The sequence below is a fragment of the Lagopus muta genome, chromosome 5 (assembly GCF_023343835.1).
Source record: "Lagopus muta isolate bLagMut1 chromosome 5, bLagMut1 primary, whole genome shotgun sequence".
Classification (NCBI taxonomy): domain Eukaryota; kingdom Metazoa; phylum Chordata; class Aves; order Galliformes; family Phasianidae; genus Lagopus; species Lagopus muta.
The window spans coordinates 16321062-16337913 of record NC_064437.1 but is presented as its reverse complement, the minus strand read 5'-3'; the positions used below and the strand labels follow the sequence as shown (position 1 = coordinate 16337913).

At 38.5% G+C, this 16852-nt stretch overlaps 1 long non-coding RNA gene across 1 annotated transcript; it reads left to right on the top strand.

Moving 5' to 3' along the window:
• Nucleotides 1-5: 5 nt before the first annotated feature.
• Nucleotides 6-15432, top strand: LOC125693310 (uncharacterized). Its single transcript, XR_007377043.1, has 3 exons — nucleotides 6-240; nucleotides 336-391; nucleotides 12560-15432. It is a non-coding gene; the product is annotated as an uncharacterized LOC125693310 (long non-coding RNA).
• Nucleotides 15433-16852: the final 1420 nt, after the last annotated feature.

The following is a 16852-nucleotide window of genomic DNA, read 5'->3' as shown; positions in this document are numbered from 1 at the left end:
GGAGGGGCGGCAGCTCGTGCAACGGGCAGCGCTGCAGGGCGGCGGGCGGTGCTCTCTCCCGTCTCCCCGCAGCGGTAGCCCCCGCACCGCCCCGCGAGCAGCGGACGAAAGGGGATGGGTGGGCTGACGGGAGAGCGCCTCTGAGGGGCCGCGAGGGTGCGGCGTGCCCGGCTCCCGTCTTCTCCCTCTGGCACCTTGGCCTGGCGGCTCCTGCGGCTCGTTGCGCAGCTGTACGCCCGTGTGAGTTCCCACTGTCGTACACGGGTAAAGGCAGCGCGAAATAACCCTTCCAGGAAGACTTTCATGTCAGTTTTGCCATACTGTCTTTCTTTTAGGGCCCTGAGAGGAGCTGCCAAGCTTAACTTTCAACAGAGAGGAACATGTTGCCAGTGTGAGTATAGAAAAGCCTCCCCTGCCGGGGCATAGCCGCACGGCCCGCCCCCGCGGAACCTGTTCAACTCGTAGGTGCTTTTCCTGTCCCAGCGCAAGCACCCGGGCCGGCATCACTGTCGTCGCACCTGGGGCAAGTTTGTCTCTTGGTGCCGACGCTGGGGTCTCAGAACAAGTTGTTCGCATGTTCTAGAGCGCTGGAGAAAGGGCTGTTCGATCTAGTTCTCTGGCACTGACTTGTGTGTCTTGGATGGTTTGGTAATCTCTGTGCTTTAAAGCATCGGTACATGGGTGTAAACTAACCCACGTGTATTCTGATCCTCTGGAAAATATACCTCAGAGTCGCAAAACATTATGAAATTTACTGTGTATCCAAATTTTGCTCTCTGCATTGCCCAGATTTGAGGGCCCTGTCTTGGTGGGTGTTTGTTGGGTTTTTTATTTACTTGTTTGTTTTTGAAGTTTCAGATATTTTGACAGTAGGTAAATCCAAAAAGCTAAAAATCAGTAATATTCTCATCAAATAAAATGTCATATATTCAAATCAGTATGAAAATGAAAGTCTAGAAATTTTCTTTGAGGTACAGTTTTCATCTCTGCCACTTTTCATCTCTGTCTGTGCTGGGATCAAGAGCACTGTAGTATTGAGACTTTTTACAGATCCTTTTCCCTCCATAAACTTAGGTTGGTTGTACCCTTCCACTGAACCATCTTTCAAATATAGCCCTACACTGTGTACACACAATGTCCATCTATTTAGGCCATGCTGACCTTTGTTGTTTGCATGACTTGTGCTCTGCTACATTTATCTTCTGTCCTTACCCCGCTTTTTGAGTTTACCCAGAACCACATCCTGTATTTCATTCATCTTCTACCTTGTTTTAAATAATTTCACAAATGCCTGCCATCTTCTAGGAAACTTGTCTCATGCATTGAGTTCTCTCACAGTTCAATTTACTGTCTTCATTTTTCAATGTTGTTTTTTATCAAAAAAACTTTGCAGTAGAACTTAGTCCGAAACACGAGGTTTTTATTGATCCGTTATTTAATCAGTTTCCAACAGCACTCATGGGGGAGCATATCCGTGGTAAAATCATCCACACTGATCAGATGCTTTTGTGACAGAAGTTCCTTCTTTGTTCTGCAATTTGAGATCTGCTGTATTTCAGTACTCTACATGTTGTGGTCACTTTGTGTTCTCAGCATTCTTGGTACAAGTCAATTGGAAAAGTTTTCCAAGGCAGCAGATAATGACAACATTAGTTCACAAGTATCTCAAATGTAAAAGGCAGAGCTTAGAAGAAAACAAAGCAAACTACCAAGAGTGTCATCTGTATTAATAATGGCATGCATAGCCTCCCTGAAGAAGCAATATCAAATTGAGACCTGTGCTTTTGATATGGTTAATGGTATGGTTCAAACTTCTCATTATCTATGTAAAAACATTCAGAGAGAAAGCCATTTAAACTTGAGACTGTGCTATGGAAGACTGAAATGTCTGGGAATAGAAAAAGCATATTTACTATTTAAATTTTTACCATTACATTACCATTACCATATTTACCATTTACTATGGTCTGTTGTCTGAAGAGTTAAGCAGAAGTACTCACCTAAGCACTTCTCAGCCCAGCTGCTGCTTTCCATACAGGGTGCCATATTTTCAGTTACACTGGTTTATGAAACCAGATTATGAAATAATTTAGAAAAGTAACATTGGAGGACAGGTAAAAATTGGAAGGTTTTAATTTTTAATCTGGATCCACTCCCTGACAATTTTTGCAGTGCAACTCCTGAAATACTTGCTTGGGCAAAATATGTTGTGCTTCAATTTCACATTAAATTAAATGTCTGTTTAATAAAAAGCAGTGATAAAATTGCTAAAAGGTTTAGATTCTCAAATCATATCCTGACTCAATATTGATTTTAACCTGTTGAGTTTTAGGGAATAGATTTAAGATGGGAGTGCTAGAAACTTGTATGGAGTATTTCATCCAACTGGTAACCATGTGAATACAGCTATTTTAAATGGAGTCTGGGTTAACAAATGAGAAGATGCTCTGATTTCTTTTTTCTTAGAACAGGAAGAACCTGTATTATTTGCTGTTGGCACTTGGCATACTTGGCAACCAGCTGGTTTCTGAGAACAACATATCTAATAATTAAATGAAAACCATGTTGTTTATTGTAGGCTCAGTAACATTAATAGCAGGGAGAGCAATTTACAAGTGTTGTGACAGGTAGCAGAGGAATGAAATTAATTTATGTAAGTTGATGTAAGCTGTAAGGTACAGGTTAAGTTTGAAAGTAGTTTCTGTGGTGCTGGTGTCCATTCTGTAGACTTGCACTTGCCTGACATGTAAGTTCATATAAATTCAGCAAGATTGTTCACTTGTTTGATGTTACTGTGATATTTGAAAACTCACTTGTACTAACTAGTAGAGCAAGGTCAGTTCCAGGGACCGATACGGTGTCTTCTGTCAAATCTGTGTTCTCTTGTGTTTATCCAGCCTCTTTCAGTTTATGGTTTCAGAATTTGAAATAGTTTGTGGGGGATCAATGAATACCCTACTAATGCAGGCATCAGTTAAATGATAAGATTTTGCCAGTTCTGTTGTGCCAGAGTATTAGTTTCTTGCATGATTTTTAACAGAAGGAAAGGATTCATCTGAAGCTGAGCTAGGTCTCATTTTTATCAGTGTATATATGTGTGATGAATAAAGATATGGATTATTCCAAAGCCAACTTGGTCAATGTAACTAATACCAACCAAATGGAACCATTTCACATTTCGTCACTTCACATGACTTGAAACACCAGTGGGGGTGAAGTAATGTGGATATGCTATCTGCCACTCAAAAAAAAAAAGCACACCTCCACCTCCCTGAAATATTACGCCAATTACACCATGAGTTTAGTCTGCAGAGTGGGGCCTCTGCATTGAAATGGATATAAACTTTATTTCATCTGCTGAACAGGGAGAGGAAGGGGTTCCATTTCTTCGTTCTTCACCGTTCTTGCCCTTTCCCTACCCACCTCCTGCAGGGCCCCAGGAACTTAAGATTGGGAAGGACAGAAAGTTAAATTTGTGAATAACATGGTGAGATTGTAATGGAAAAATGTCTTCACTGTGCTGTTCACAGTGATGTTTAGAATGCTGATATTTCTATCATGAATCACTATCCTTGGCAGCCTGTGTGAAATAAATGTAGAGTTAGGTTTTTCCTCCAAAATGCTGTTCTCTGCTTTTATTAAGTGCCAGTTCTTTGTGCTTAATTTGCCCATCTTCTTTGGAATGAGTGAGGTAGGTATAAAAATGGTTCCTGTTCAGCATGTTTATTTTCTTCCAGAAGTGAATCAGAACTTAGTTTGACCTGTACAGCTGGAGATGCAAAGGCTATGTTACATCACTGCTCAACATTTATTTCTAACTTATCTCAAATATTGTATTATTTTAGGTTTTGTTAGATACAGAAGATAGAAGGCCAGAAAGAATCCATTTCAGTTTTCTATTGTACTTAGAATAATGTTTGCAAGAAAAAAAAGTTTCTTTTTTCCATCAAAAAGTGGAAAAGAAGTTTTTAAATGAAACCTGAATTGTTATAGTTGGTTTCTAACATCGGTAATGTAGAAAGGATAGTAATGTAATACAAGAAAGATTTTAATACGTTGTGTGTAGTTCTACTTCCTTAATTACAAGAAATTAATAATGAGTCCAGTCTTTACACTCTGCCAAACTCTTATCCTTGTCATATTTCTGAAAACTGCTGTCACCTACACTGAACTTCCATTCTTGATCAATACTGCATTTGTTAATCATTGTTTTCTGGGTCAGATTTTTTTGGATAATTAGATTTTCTCCTCCATATGCAATCCTTTTTGGAGAATTTTTCTTAATTTTTTTTTATTGTTGAGCATTTGTTACTGCTCAATTACAGTTTTGCTACACACTCACCTTGCTGAAACAAGACAGATAATGGAGGAACAATGTGGTAACTGAAGTGGGTTTCTGGAGTTGAATTCCTGTCTCCACCCGTTGTTTCACAAGCTGGCAATTTTTATAGCAACACTTTTAATTAGCTATTTTAGAGACACTGGACAGCCTATGAGCCTAATGGCTTATACACTAACAATCCATACACAACATCCTCATAGTATGATTGAATAAACTTTTCACTTTTTTGCCAAATTGTTGACTTTTGAAAAACAGATTTCTGTGCCTTTTCTGACAGTTCTTGGCCAGGAGCTGCCTGCAGGGCTGGAGAGACCATCATGAAATAGGCTTGGATCTCTCTCAGCTCCTGCTAAGTATATCAACCTATAAAGTAATCATTCACAACAGATTTCCTTACCGATGACATTTTTCAGTCTCTGCACTCTTCCTCCCTGTGGACTGAGTAGTCAGTTATCTGTTAATCAGGTACTACACAAGCTCAAAGGCTTTTCCTGTAATGGTTGTGCCACACCAAAACACAGCTGGGCACAGGAACTGAGCATAGGTAACAGTTGTTGGCTTTAAGAATAATCCTATTGATCTGAATGACTGGAGAATAAAACTAGATAAGGGATGAAAGGAACATATTAAGATGAGACAATACTGAGACCAGAAGAGAAACAAATTGCTTGAGAAGAAATCAGTGAAAAAAGGCTATAGAAATTGAGGTGTCTTAGCACTAGAGTAAGTAGAGAGGAAGGCTGAGACACCCTGATTGGGAAGCCAGTGGAAGAAAGGTTTGGAGACTAGTTGAGCAAGGAGATTAGAGGGGCTGAACAATGATTCTGGTATTGGGAGGGAATCAAATGGTTGGGCAAGAAGATCAGACTAGGTGTGTGTTACGAAATAGTAGGATGACACTGAGCTAAAGTGGTAAACAGAAAGGAGGGATTTTGAGTTAATTGACTGGAAAGGAGAAAGGTTGAAAGAAGGTACTTACATTTAGTAAGATGTGAGATGGAACTGTCTGGACAAGGAATCTGTGGCACCTGAGCTAGCAGTTTCTGGTAGAGATGTAGTAGGACACTTGACAGGAAGTTCACGTGCAGCTCTTGCATGAAGCTGTACTAGTCAGTAGATCAGGACTGTCTAGGTAAGGAGGCTGTTGCCTACAGGACTGCTCTGTCATATATTACAAAATATTTTAGGAGACAACATATGAGTAGGTGACAATGGGAAGCAAAATGATAGTTCTGCAGCTAAGGCAGCTAAATGGAATCACTTCAGGATGCTGCATCAGGATACACACACAAAGTTGGCCATTAAATGCATTTTCCCTTTTTTAAGAGAAATATGTATTAGAGATGCATTTGCAGAAGTGTTTTGTGCTGCTAAGTAGTTGCAATTTAAGTGGAGCTTGCTTTAAAAACAGGGTTTTTTTTTTAATAATTAGCATTTTTTACATTTCTTAATGTAACATTACATTAAATAATACAATAATAATTAATACATTTTTAAATGTAACATAGTATTTGAATGGCATTCATTTAAGGCTAGAGCTAAATAGCAATTAGAAGTGAATTTTTCAAATGAACTCTAAATAACTGCCTATTCACTGAATGAGACAGCAATAGAGTGGTAAAATGTATGAAGTGATGTAATTAAATGCTGCATCCTGCTGTAGCATCAATTCAGGGCTCTTGTGCAGTTTTAGACCACCGCTGTGGCAGATTTATTCAGCATTACTGCACACATGCAGAATCCAACTATTTGAATTAGCAACATTTTGGGGGGAGTGGGAAACGAGAAAAATCAAGAAAAAAAAAGCAGGAAAAAAAACAGGGGAAAAAAAAAATTTTTAAAAAAGACCAGTGGAAAAGACAGGGGCTCTCTAGTGCTCTGCAGCTCACTCTGACTTTCAGTAGTTGTCATAACTGAGGTGCTGGTTTAGAACTGTAATCAGTGTATAGACAAGATCTAGTTGTTTTCTTTGTAAGTGTTTGAATTCATTCTCAGATTTAAAAAGGAATGCACTAGTAACAGCGTAAGAAGCAGCAAAGAAAGGTGTGAATCATGAATGACTGATGACTTGTCAAATGACAGGAAATAATTCAGCTGAACTGTATAGAAAGTAGGTGAGTAGTAAATCTTTGATTTTGATTGAGGAAAGCAAGAGAGACTTTATTGCTTATTAAAGATCATAAAATCTTGAAGAACAAGACTGGAAGTTACCTTCAGGACCAACCAAGATTGACTTCAGCAAAGATGGTATAGAAGGAGAGGAATGGAAAAGATCAGGGAAAAGGAAAATAACATTATTAACATGGTGAACCTCATAGCTGTATGGAAGAGTTAGGAAGAAACACATTCCTTAGAAACAGTAGAATAGGTATCAAAATCTGTAATCTTGTGTAAAAATAAGAAATGTGACACAAGTGTGCTTTTGTTAAGTATGAGATCAAGAAGCAGAGAAGAAGGCAGAAGGTGGGCCTGAGGAATGTGAAGAAAACAGCAAACTTTTAAAGAAATACAGAACTTGACACAAAGACACACAGAAAGAGTGCTGGTATAGCTTTTGTTTCTTTTGTAAAAGGACCTGACTGTTACACTACTCCTATTACTACTACTTACTAACATTTAGTAGATTGCTACTAAGATATGTTAATAATGTCTTTATTACAAATTTATTAATATTACATATTGGAACTACTAATAGTTCTGTGATGCTACTGATACTGTATTTAACAACAGATATTAAGTTATTTAGATTACTAGTGCCCAAGACAGCACTTGCAGTCAAACATGCATTAACTTGTTCAGCAGCTGGAGATACGATACTGCTTACATGGTTTCTAGTATAGCTCATGCCCACAGAAAATTATAATCTGAAACTGAATTAATCAGTGAAAGAAATGAAAAAGCTGTCTAAATGTAATTGCCCATCAGGACTGTTACCCTCCTACTTTATAGGCTGGTGCTTTATATGTTTAAAAAATCAAAAGTTTCTGTGGACAAAAATACACATATGCATGTGCACATAAATATTATATGCACAGATACATAGCCAAACTTTTTCTATTGGTACCAAAAATAAATTAATCCTCTTTATACAAAAAAAAATAAATAGTGAAGTTTTATCCTATTCCAACAGAAAGAAATCGTATTACTCTTCAGCCTTAAGGCACAAAGTTATGTGTCTAACCAACGTGAGAAAATTCTCTGTTCCTTCCTACGTAGAGCTACACCCTCAGCCACAGCTGAAAGCTCGTCCTCTCCTGCCTGCCAGCTAGGGCAGAGTTTATAGGGTAGGGCAAAATTCTTTGCTCCAGCTCAGCAAGACTGAACCCACAAACTTCATCTTAATGCAGAATGTATAAATAGAAAATACACAGTTTAACTAGTAAGTAAATCATCGTCCAAATTACATCACTACAAGCCAGATGTCATCTGCCAATTTGCCCTCTTATCTGGAGTGAGAGTTTTTACCACATGTAAGGGCAAGTTTGCATGTTATCATCACATATTAGTTAATGCACTGAGTGTTCACACCCTAGGTGATCTCTTGCTAACTTGGGAATAGCACAAACAGGCATCCAAAGTGAGCAAATACTAGATATGGACCAGGCCTCTAATGATGGTCTATGTTAACTAAGCCAAAAGAAACTAACTCTATCTTTCTAGTTCTTCTCCTAAATTTTTTGCACTATACGTTTGTCCTTCAAGTACACCTGTGTCAATCTTTAAGTGTATTAGATTTTCAACATCTGAAATCGTAATTCAGGATTGACTTATGTGTTGATCTGAATAAATCATCAGCTGTTATGTTGTCCCGGTTATACTGTTGAAATGCCTTTCAGTCCAAAAAGCTCTGCAGTTCTGAGAAGAGGAGGATGAATGAAGTTGCTTGAAGCAAGCACTAGATCAGGACATGTAAGTACTGAGCAGCCCCTGTAGGCAGTTTGCAAAGGTTACTTCAGACACCACTGAAATGTCTGTTTCTCAAGCGGGTGTTCAACAGCTTTGTCGTTGCTGTTGCACATTGAAGCAGTTGTTCCAGTTACTGGTGGACCTTCACTTTCAGAAACATGTCTCTTATTTTTTTCTTTCACATTAAGGAGAATCTGAAGCTTCTGTTAACAACAGAAGCAAGACTTTTGTAGCATAGCACATCCACTGCCTGTGCATTTGGTACTGGGAAGTCAACTTGTGAGGAAAAGATTGAATGCGTGAATAAAATAAGGTTTTATGAGCAGCAGTGCACTGTGACTTCTGCCTTCCATAAAGAAAGGAAACAAAGTATTAACCAAAACCTCAGAAGAGCAAGAAGAGTTAAAACAAGAAAGAAAGTCAAGGGAAGGAAGAAAGAGAAAAGGAAGTTCCTACATTTTTAATTTAAAATCATAGCCATTATTTCCTAGAAATTCCAGATGGATAATGGGACCTCCCAGTTACAACAGCAAGGCATGGAGACCAAGTTCATTCAATTGTGGTTATAAAATATATACTTCAGTGGTTCAATAAAATTTAACTTACCTTTCAAACTTCTTGATAATAATCTAACTGTAAGGTTCATCTCCAAGTGTTCTAGATTCATCATCTTCCTTTTAAATGCAAAGTGCAATCCTATGGGGAGCCTCACACTGATATTTTAAGGTTATTGCCACTTGTGCTCTTGGAATTTGCCGTTCTCAGAATTCCATCACCAAGCTGAAATATAACAGCAAAAAAATTGTGAGAGAAATAGTAGAAAAAAAGAAGTCAAACAAATGTGAAATAGGGGGTACAAATGCTCAGAAGTTTACTTTGAATCTAGAAAGTCTCCTCCTACAGAAATAAATACTTTAACACACAACCAAAACACAGTAGCTCGGGTTTTCCTCCCAGATACTAATTAATAAAAGAACTCTAAAGAACTGTATTGTATACATGGTAGTGAATTATTGGGCTGGGAACCTACTCTAGCTCTTCATGTTTGATTTGTTTGTAGGTTTTGTTTGTTGGCTTTCCCAAGGCAGTGTTAATGCAAACAAGAACTTTGAAATAGCACAAAACTCTCATTCAACCTGTGCCATCAAAACAGATTATTACTCTACACTTGTGACTCTTCACTGTATATTCATTCCAGCACAGATATCTTTCTTAACTGCGTTCTTAGCTTTGAAGGTATCACTCGGCATCTTCCTGGCAGCTCTCATAAATTAACATGTCCAACTAGTCTTTGGCAATACCTGACCCACCGCAGGTAAAGCTGGGCTGGCAGCTTACAGAACACTCGATATTTCTGTAAGGGAAACCACCAGAAAACTCCGTAGCACTCCAGAGAGACTGGTTCCATGCATGAAAGCATACAGTGTATGGTTCTGGGTCTCCCTGCAGATAGTTTTTGTTCCAAGTGGATATTTGTTCTAGAGATTTACTCATGTGGTTTAGGATCTAGATTCTGATGCTAATTTACAAATGGCCAGTTTTTACTTGTTTGTTTTTCACCATCATTGCCCTTTTGCTTTAGCAAATCTTCATCCTTGGTGTTTACCATTTATGTGTAATGGTGATGTCACATCTAATCTCAGCCTTTTTCTTCCTTTGGTCACCTCAGTAGTCATTTCTGCATATGGGCTTACTGTACATTCCATTTTGAATTCATACCAGCGTTAATCTCCTCTTTCTGCTGGAAAATACTTCAGGTGGTTGTAAAAACATCAAGATTTACTTACTCTATCACATTTTATACGCATCAACTACATCAGCCTGTTCTGCTACTTCCAAAAAGTGTCGTCTTATAGCACTTTCTTCGTTACTATTCTTCAAGACATGTTTCTGTAGTTTATATTGTTTTATTCTGAGTTTAGAGATTTATAATTATAATTATTATTATAATTAGAGTTTCATTCTGTTTTGATGTCTCCATTTCTTGAGATGAACCTTGTTTTTCCCTGTGCATAATTACCCCATCTCTCCTCCATATTAATGATACCTTCTAGTTTTTGGTCAACAAAACACTGATAACATTCATGTCAGGGTCACTAATAACTACGTTAAAGTTTGATAGCTTTCTTTTACCCTGGATTCACCTCCCAAAAATTGTTCAACGCCTTATCACTTTTAACCAGTTCATTGCCTGTTTTATAGCCCTTATAAAAATTATCAACTTTGCAAACTTGGTTAAAATATTTCTAAGCATCACACAGCGTGCATAATTAGCGATCACTTAGGTAATGTGTCACACTACCTTTGCCTAGAAAATGCTTGGGTTTTTTTTCCCCCAAACATAATTGCAAGTCCAATACGCTTTTGTCTACTTTTATACCTGATTATACATCATTCCCTCTTATTGCACACATCTGAGCTGCAACATTCCCTTCACTCATTGCACACAACATTCAAGGACCCATCAGACATGAAAAACTTCTGTTCTCTCCCTCCTTTTTGCAGTGAGATAGTGTATTACCTGTTCTCCTGTCGTGTGCCACCCTGACTTCACACTCATTTGAAGTTTTTCCTCATGGAATTGATGCAGCAATATTCATATTCTAGTTTTCTCCATTGCCACATCCTGCAGATTTGCAGCTCAATGTGAGTTTCTCCTTCAAACACATCCTATCCCCTATTCTTATTTCTATTAATTGTACTAACCATGGGTTGAGCAGTGTATTTAAATCTATTTTAGGACAGTCGAGAAAGTTCCCTCCCCTTCGAAAGATCTTCACGTGGATAAGGAACTTAGACAGGGTAGTCACTGTGGAAGCCAGAGAGACGTGAAACCTCTGCTGTCAAGTAGCCTCTAAACTTGGCTGTGGTCGCTCACGGTGGCAGTGACAGCCGGTTGATGGCAGCTAGGAGTCCTGCACTTATCAGTTGCGCCACACGATGGCGCCATAATGCTAAGTGTGTAAATCAACGGGACTAATGAGCTCTAGTGTTACACAATTAACGGAGGGCAACCTTTGAATTTGCTGTAATCGTAACAGACTATTTCAATCCTAAAGTCACGTTAGTTATTTTCTCAGTCTGCATTCATTTCATCTTCAGTCCCAAGTCTCGTGTATGCATTAGAGGTGGCTTATTTTTTCCTTTATCAGTCATCCATTTGAAGAACATATTCCTTCATTTTTCATCGTATTTAAAGCAATCTCTGTCTTTGTCGATTTGCTTTAAAGTTTCAGTAGTTAGGAGACCAACAAAGGCCACCTGAGGTTGCTACTGCATTTCTGTGGTATGTTGGAACTGTTTATATATACCCCCAAAGCATTCCTGAGAAAGCCCACGTAACTGAAATAGTTCATTTAATTATCCAGAGAATTAACAGTAACAAAATTAAAGTGACTGCTACTGACAGACGTTTTTGTTGGGCATCACACATGTTAACCTTATAAAGTTAAGATGAAAACGGTACCATTAATTTCACTCCAGCAAGAGTCCTACACATGTTTAAGATTCTTCTTGTCTTAGATTGAAACTAACTACAGGAACTGGTAATATCTCCAAACATTGCTCAAAATACAGACTTACTGATACACAAAATATACAAGAGTACACAATATGTGAAAACTAGATGCAGTTTTTGGGAATATGTTTATCAATGGGAACTCAAGGCTCTGATTTATGCAGGCTTTCAGTCTAATTGGGATTAACGCCTGGAGGCATATCAGGATAATACAGGTGCCCTTCTGTATTCAGAACTTATTTCCCCCTCCCTAACTTCCCTCTGTTCTTGTCTCCCAATAATGCAATTATTTCATTATGTTGACAAAAGTAATGTTAAACCATTATTCCACTCAATAAGATTTATCAGTAAGTAAACATATGTAAAAATATTGCTAATGTTCTCACTCCTTTAAGTATCATCCTAGTTACAATTTTGCACATTTTTACTTCTTTCAAAATTACCTTCACCACCATTTTCAAGCCTTAAAGACCTTCTGCTCTTACTTTGTGTTCATTTCTACAAATAAAGAACTGCCTCTTCTCTGTGCTGGAACTAACACTGATTACTGTGCTAGCACAGTATAGGGGAGCTTCCTGATGCCTCCTCAAAACTATCAGAATGTTTTATAGCATGGAATATCACTGAAAACAGCTGCTAAGTCTTTACCTGAAACATTTACATCTGTTTACCACGATGGTGTTTCAAAGCATTTGATAAAATGCTTCAGAAGTGACGGTAGAAATGGGATAAGTACATAAATTGCTTTGAGTTGGTACACTCAAGTGTTTTATTTTCCTTGTTTAATTCTTTAGCTCTTTGCTTGGAAAAAGGCATAAGCTTCCTGGTGTGCTCCTGATCTACGTTTCATTGAGATTTGCACTGTGGGACCCTTCTTGACATTCTGCAGAAAAGTGGCACTGTAATCCAGAGCACAAATTGAGGATATTCTGGGACAGCAATTATGGTCTTAATCTGCCTGAACAAATTTGCAAAATTTCACCTGCTTTATGGGAAAACATTGCACACCTGATGGGGAATCATTACAGAAATGTTCCTGTTTCACCACCAGCGAAAGCAAACCAGCAGCATTCCCTTCTCCATACAGATCTTTCACTGTAAAGGAAGCAATTAAAAATTTCACTCCTAACCACAACTTATTACAATAAACAATTCTCCTTTCGTATATCTGTTCTAAGTCTCCGGTGAGAAATTTCATCTGATGACAGCACTAGGCTCAAACTTTCATAGACACAGTTCCACCCAAGAAACTCCCAAGTCTTCAGATGCAAATGAACCTATGAAAATACTAACAGCCATGGGAGTGGGTGCATAACAAACTTTCATCAGAAAGAAATTGTGGTGCCTCACTCCATAGGTGTTATATTAACTGTCAGGAATTCAGGCACTGGCCTGCAGGTGAAGACAATTAAGTTATCCTACCAGATCTGGAATGTGTTGGGAGCAATTCAGTGACTAGTTGTAAAGGAAGGAAGGAATGTGTCCTGCTTTTCCTTGTTAGGGCTTGCTACCACCCTAGGGATAAGTGAACTGTTTATTTTCCTCTTTAAGGAAAAAAAAAGTTTTATGTTCCACCTAAAGCAGGCAATCTGAACAGCTTAACCCTTTCCAGCTTTGTCTGCTGTATTCAATCTTTCTATTTTTAAATTCTATGAGTGCAAACCAGGAAAGTTCTGATTTAACCTAACACCTGCCTATAAGCTTCTCTGTCTCTGCTACAAAAGCTACAGGGAATCAGTACTTCCCATGGGGCAAGGGAAGAATCAATTTCTGGTTTCCATCTCCAGTGCAGAAACAGTGACACATGTCCAGAGCGGCAGCAGATTATCCCATATTTGGTAACACTGCTACATTGAAAATTGAAAACAGAACTTCACAAAAGCAAAAAAAAAACAATGGAATTTTAACTAAAGCCCTGTGGCACCATACTAAGCCACACAGAGCACTCAAAATGTCCCATATCGCATCTTGAAAATATCCTCCATTGGTCATTTTGATGTGCAGGGTCATACACTGCTGTTAATTTCTTCTCCTTACTGATTGGTTTCACTCACTGTGCATTGGCAATGGTGGAGGCCCCATTCCTGCAGCTTGTTCTGGCAGAGCTTGCACTCACGGATCAGGTTTTGCAGCAGGAACCAGATTCAGAAACCCAGGGTGAATTTCAGTACAAAGCTGTGATCCTCAAGTGTCAAAACAAAAACAATACCCTTCCTCTCCCACCTATATGCCCCCAAAATAACTAAAAAACACAACACTTTCTTTTTTTTTAAGCTGTGAAGCTCCCTGCTAAGATTTTGGTGTTTCTGGAAGTTTACATGATCTCAGCAGATGGCTGCTAAAGTCCACAGGAAAAGAATTCCATGACAATTACTAAATATGCAGAAATAATGCTTGGCTCTAGACATTTCTTAGCTGCAAATGGCACGAAGCTCAAGGAAAATGGTAGATATTCCTGTCCAGTCCTTACTACCTTCCTTAAACATTAGTTTAACATTATTATTATTATGAGATGCAAAATATTGGTATTACTGAATTCTTGATCTTACCCAGCCTGATCATTCCTATGTTCCTGTTATCTTCCATTCCAAAGTTCCTTCTACATAATTTTATTTTCTCACGTTACACTTTCATTGCTGAAAATTCCTTACTTGAGAGATAAGGCTCCAGAAGTGATAGAGAGACTTACTAGTGAGATTAATCCACATCCCAGTAAGTTTCCTACACCAAGACTTGTAGGTTCCACACTTGGATTCTGGCAAGTTACATGAAGAATCTGATCTATGATGATGATGCCTTTTAATAACAGATATTTTTAACACTGCTATGTACCAGATTATTTAAAAACTTGTAGTGTGCTACATTTGTACATGAAGAAAAAGACACTGATCAATTATTGGTCTCCTTTTGAAGAATTAACTGCATTTATTTATATTCTGGATGTACTGATGCATTTATCCTGAAGACAAGATAGCTGTTGCTTACACAGAACACGTACACATGAGAAAATAAAGAAACAGTGCAAATTTGTCCTTTCTATTTCCTTTCCAAGTTCTATTCTAGTCAGATTTTTGTTTGTCTGACCTTGATCACTTATTGATTTTCCGTACATCTTCTACCTTTGCAGTCTATTCATATTATCTTTGAATATTTCCTCTTGGATCTTTGGCTTCCAATTCTTGCAGCAGTATTCCCTGACACACTTTGATGTTTTTGTAGGTCACCGACATACAGCTCTTACCTGCCAGCAGACTTCAAAGCCGGTAACGTTTGGCAGTCAAACCTGTCTCAGGCATTTTTACTGGTTTGAAGGAGTTACTGAAATTGAATGGCAAATGCTCAGCCAGCACTGGAGTCACATTCCTATGTGAGAGAGGACTGCCAGTGTTGCCTTTATGTGCTGCTACCTGGATAAATCTTGAATTGGTGGTTATTTGAGGAGTACAGTCCCCAAAACCACTCCACAAAAAACAGTATTGGGGTGGCAATGAAGGAAGCAGCCTAAGTTTGTGGGCTCCCTCAGTTCAGACCTCTGGTTCTAGAAGAACAGAATTTTCTTCCCCATAGACTTGTGCCTATGCCAGATTTTGTTCCCAGCGCAGCTACCAGCAGCATCTACCAAAGCACAAGAACCATTTACAGTCACAGAGGGAGCTGCTGACATACTGGATACCGGATTACAATTAGAGAACAGTACAAACTCCAACATCATCTCTGCCCCCAGAGTTCTCTTGTGACTTCCACGAGATATTCAATGTATCGTCCATGGAAATAGGTTTCTGATTTTAAAATGGCACCTCTAATCAAGCATTTCCTTTCAATTTCTAAAGAAATGTGTTCATTTTTGAGAGGCTAGTTTATGTTTCTCCAGTTTGTTACAGTCTCCTTGAGAAGGGACTGACAGAACCTCTCACTGAACCTTCCTGTTCAACAGCTGCCCTTGTCTCCTAGACCCTTACCCCATGATAAGCATGCTTACAGGCACCCCATTGTACCTGGGGACCACCTTTCTGAGACATGGGGAAAGTTGGGGTACTCATGGTGAATTCCCTCCATGTGTTCCCACCAAAACAGCTTAACTCAGTAGAAGGGGGTCTTCAGAGTACATTCTGCTATACCTAAGGGGACGTAAGCAGCCCCTCTGTTTACTAGAATTGCAAACTTGTCAAGGCAGACTTGCTATTCTTATTATTATCAAGCACAATTCCATCACACTAAGGTACAAACTAGCTGTTAGCTTGGACACAAGCTAGAAGTTTGGTTATTTTTTATTTTGTATTGCAGTTTTCTTTTTATAGTGATTTATGTATTATTCAGATCTCATTAAGGCTACAAATCTTCAAGACAGTATTTACTGAAACCGTAATACCTATGCAATAAGTGCAAACCAGTTGTGGCTTCTGTGAGAATAAAAGTGCTAAAATATTGTGGTTTTCACTGCAGTGAATTGTAATCTGTAATCTAATACCATATACTCAACCAAAAGTAATAGAGCTTTATGCATTTTATTGGTTGACCCGTAACCAATAAGCATCACTCTGAATTCTATCTAAACACAAGACAAAAGTATATCAGTTTTATTACCTTATCATTTAAGCTCTGTGAATAATACTGTATTTCAAAATATACTGCTGTATTAGATGGACATCTTGTCATATATATGCATAAAACAATGGTTCTGATTTTATGCATATTGTTCAGTAAGTGGTTTCTTAAAGAGTGGGAAACCAGGTTTCCACTGCATGAGAAAGTGTTTTAATGATAAATAACATATGTCATTTAAAGCAAGGGTAGAGCACATTCACATCTGTTATTCAAATCTGACATTACAATAGCATCTGCTGTCTTTCAGATAATCACATTCATTTTTACTATTAAGCACAACACCAGGAAGGAAAACACAACAGCCAAACCACTGTTGGTCTTGGATCAGCGACTTTTGGGCCAAATCCAGCTCAAAAAACCCCAGTGAGAGTGATGGGCTGCAACACAGCATCCCAGCCCATGGCTGCAGGGAATCCTGTACTAGTACTTACACTACCTGTATTGTGCTCAGCAAGATTTAGGAGCCTCATTAAACAGCAACT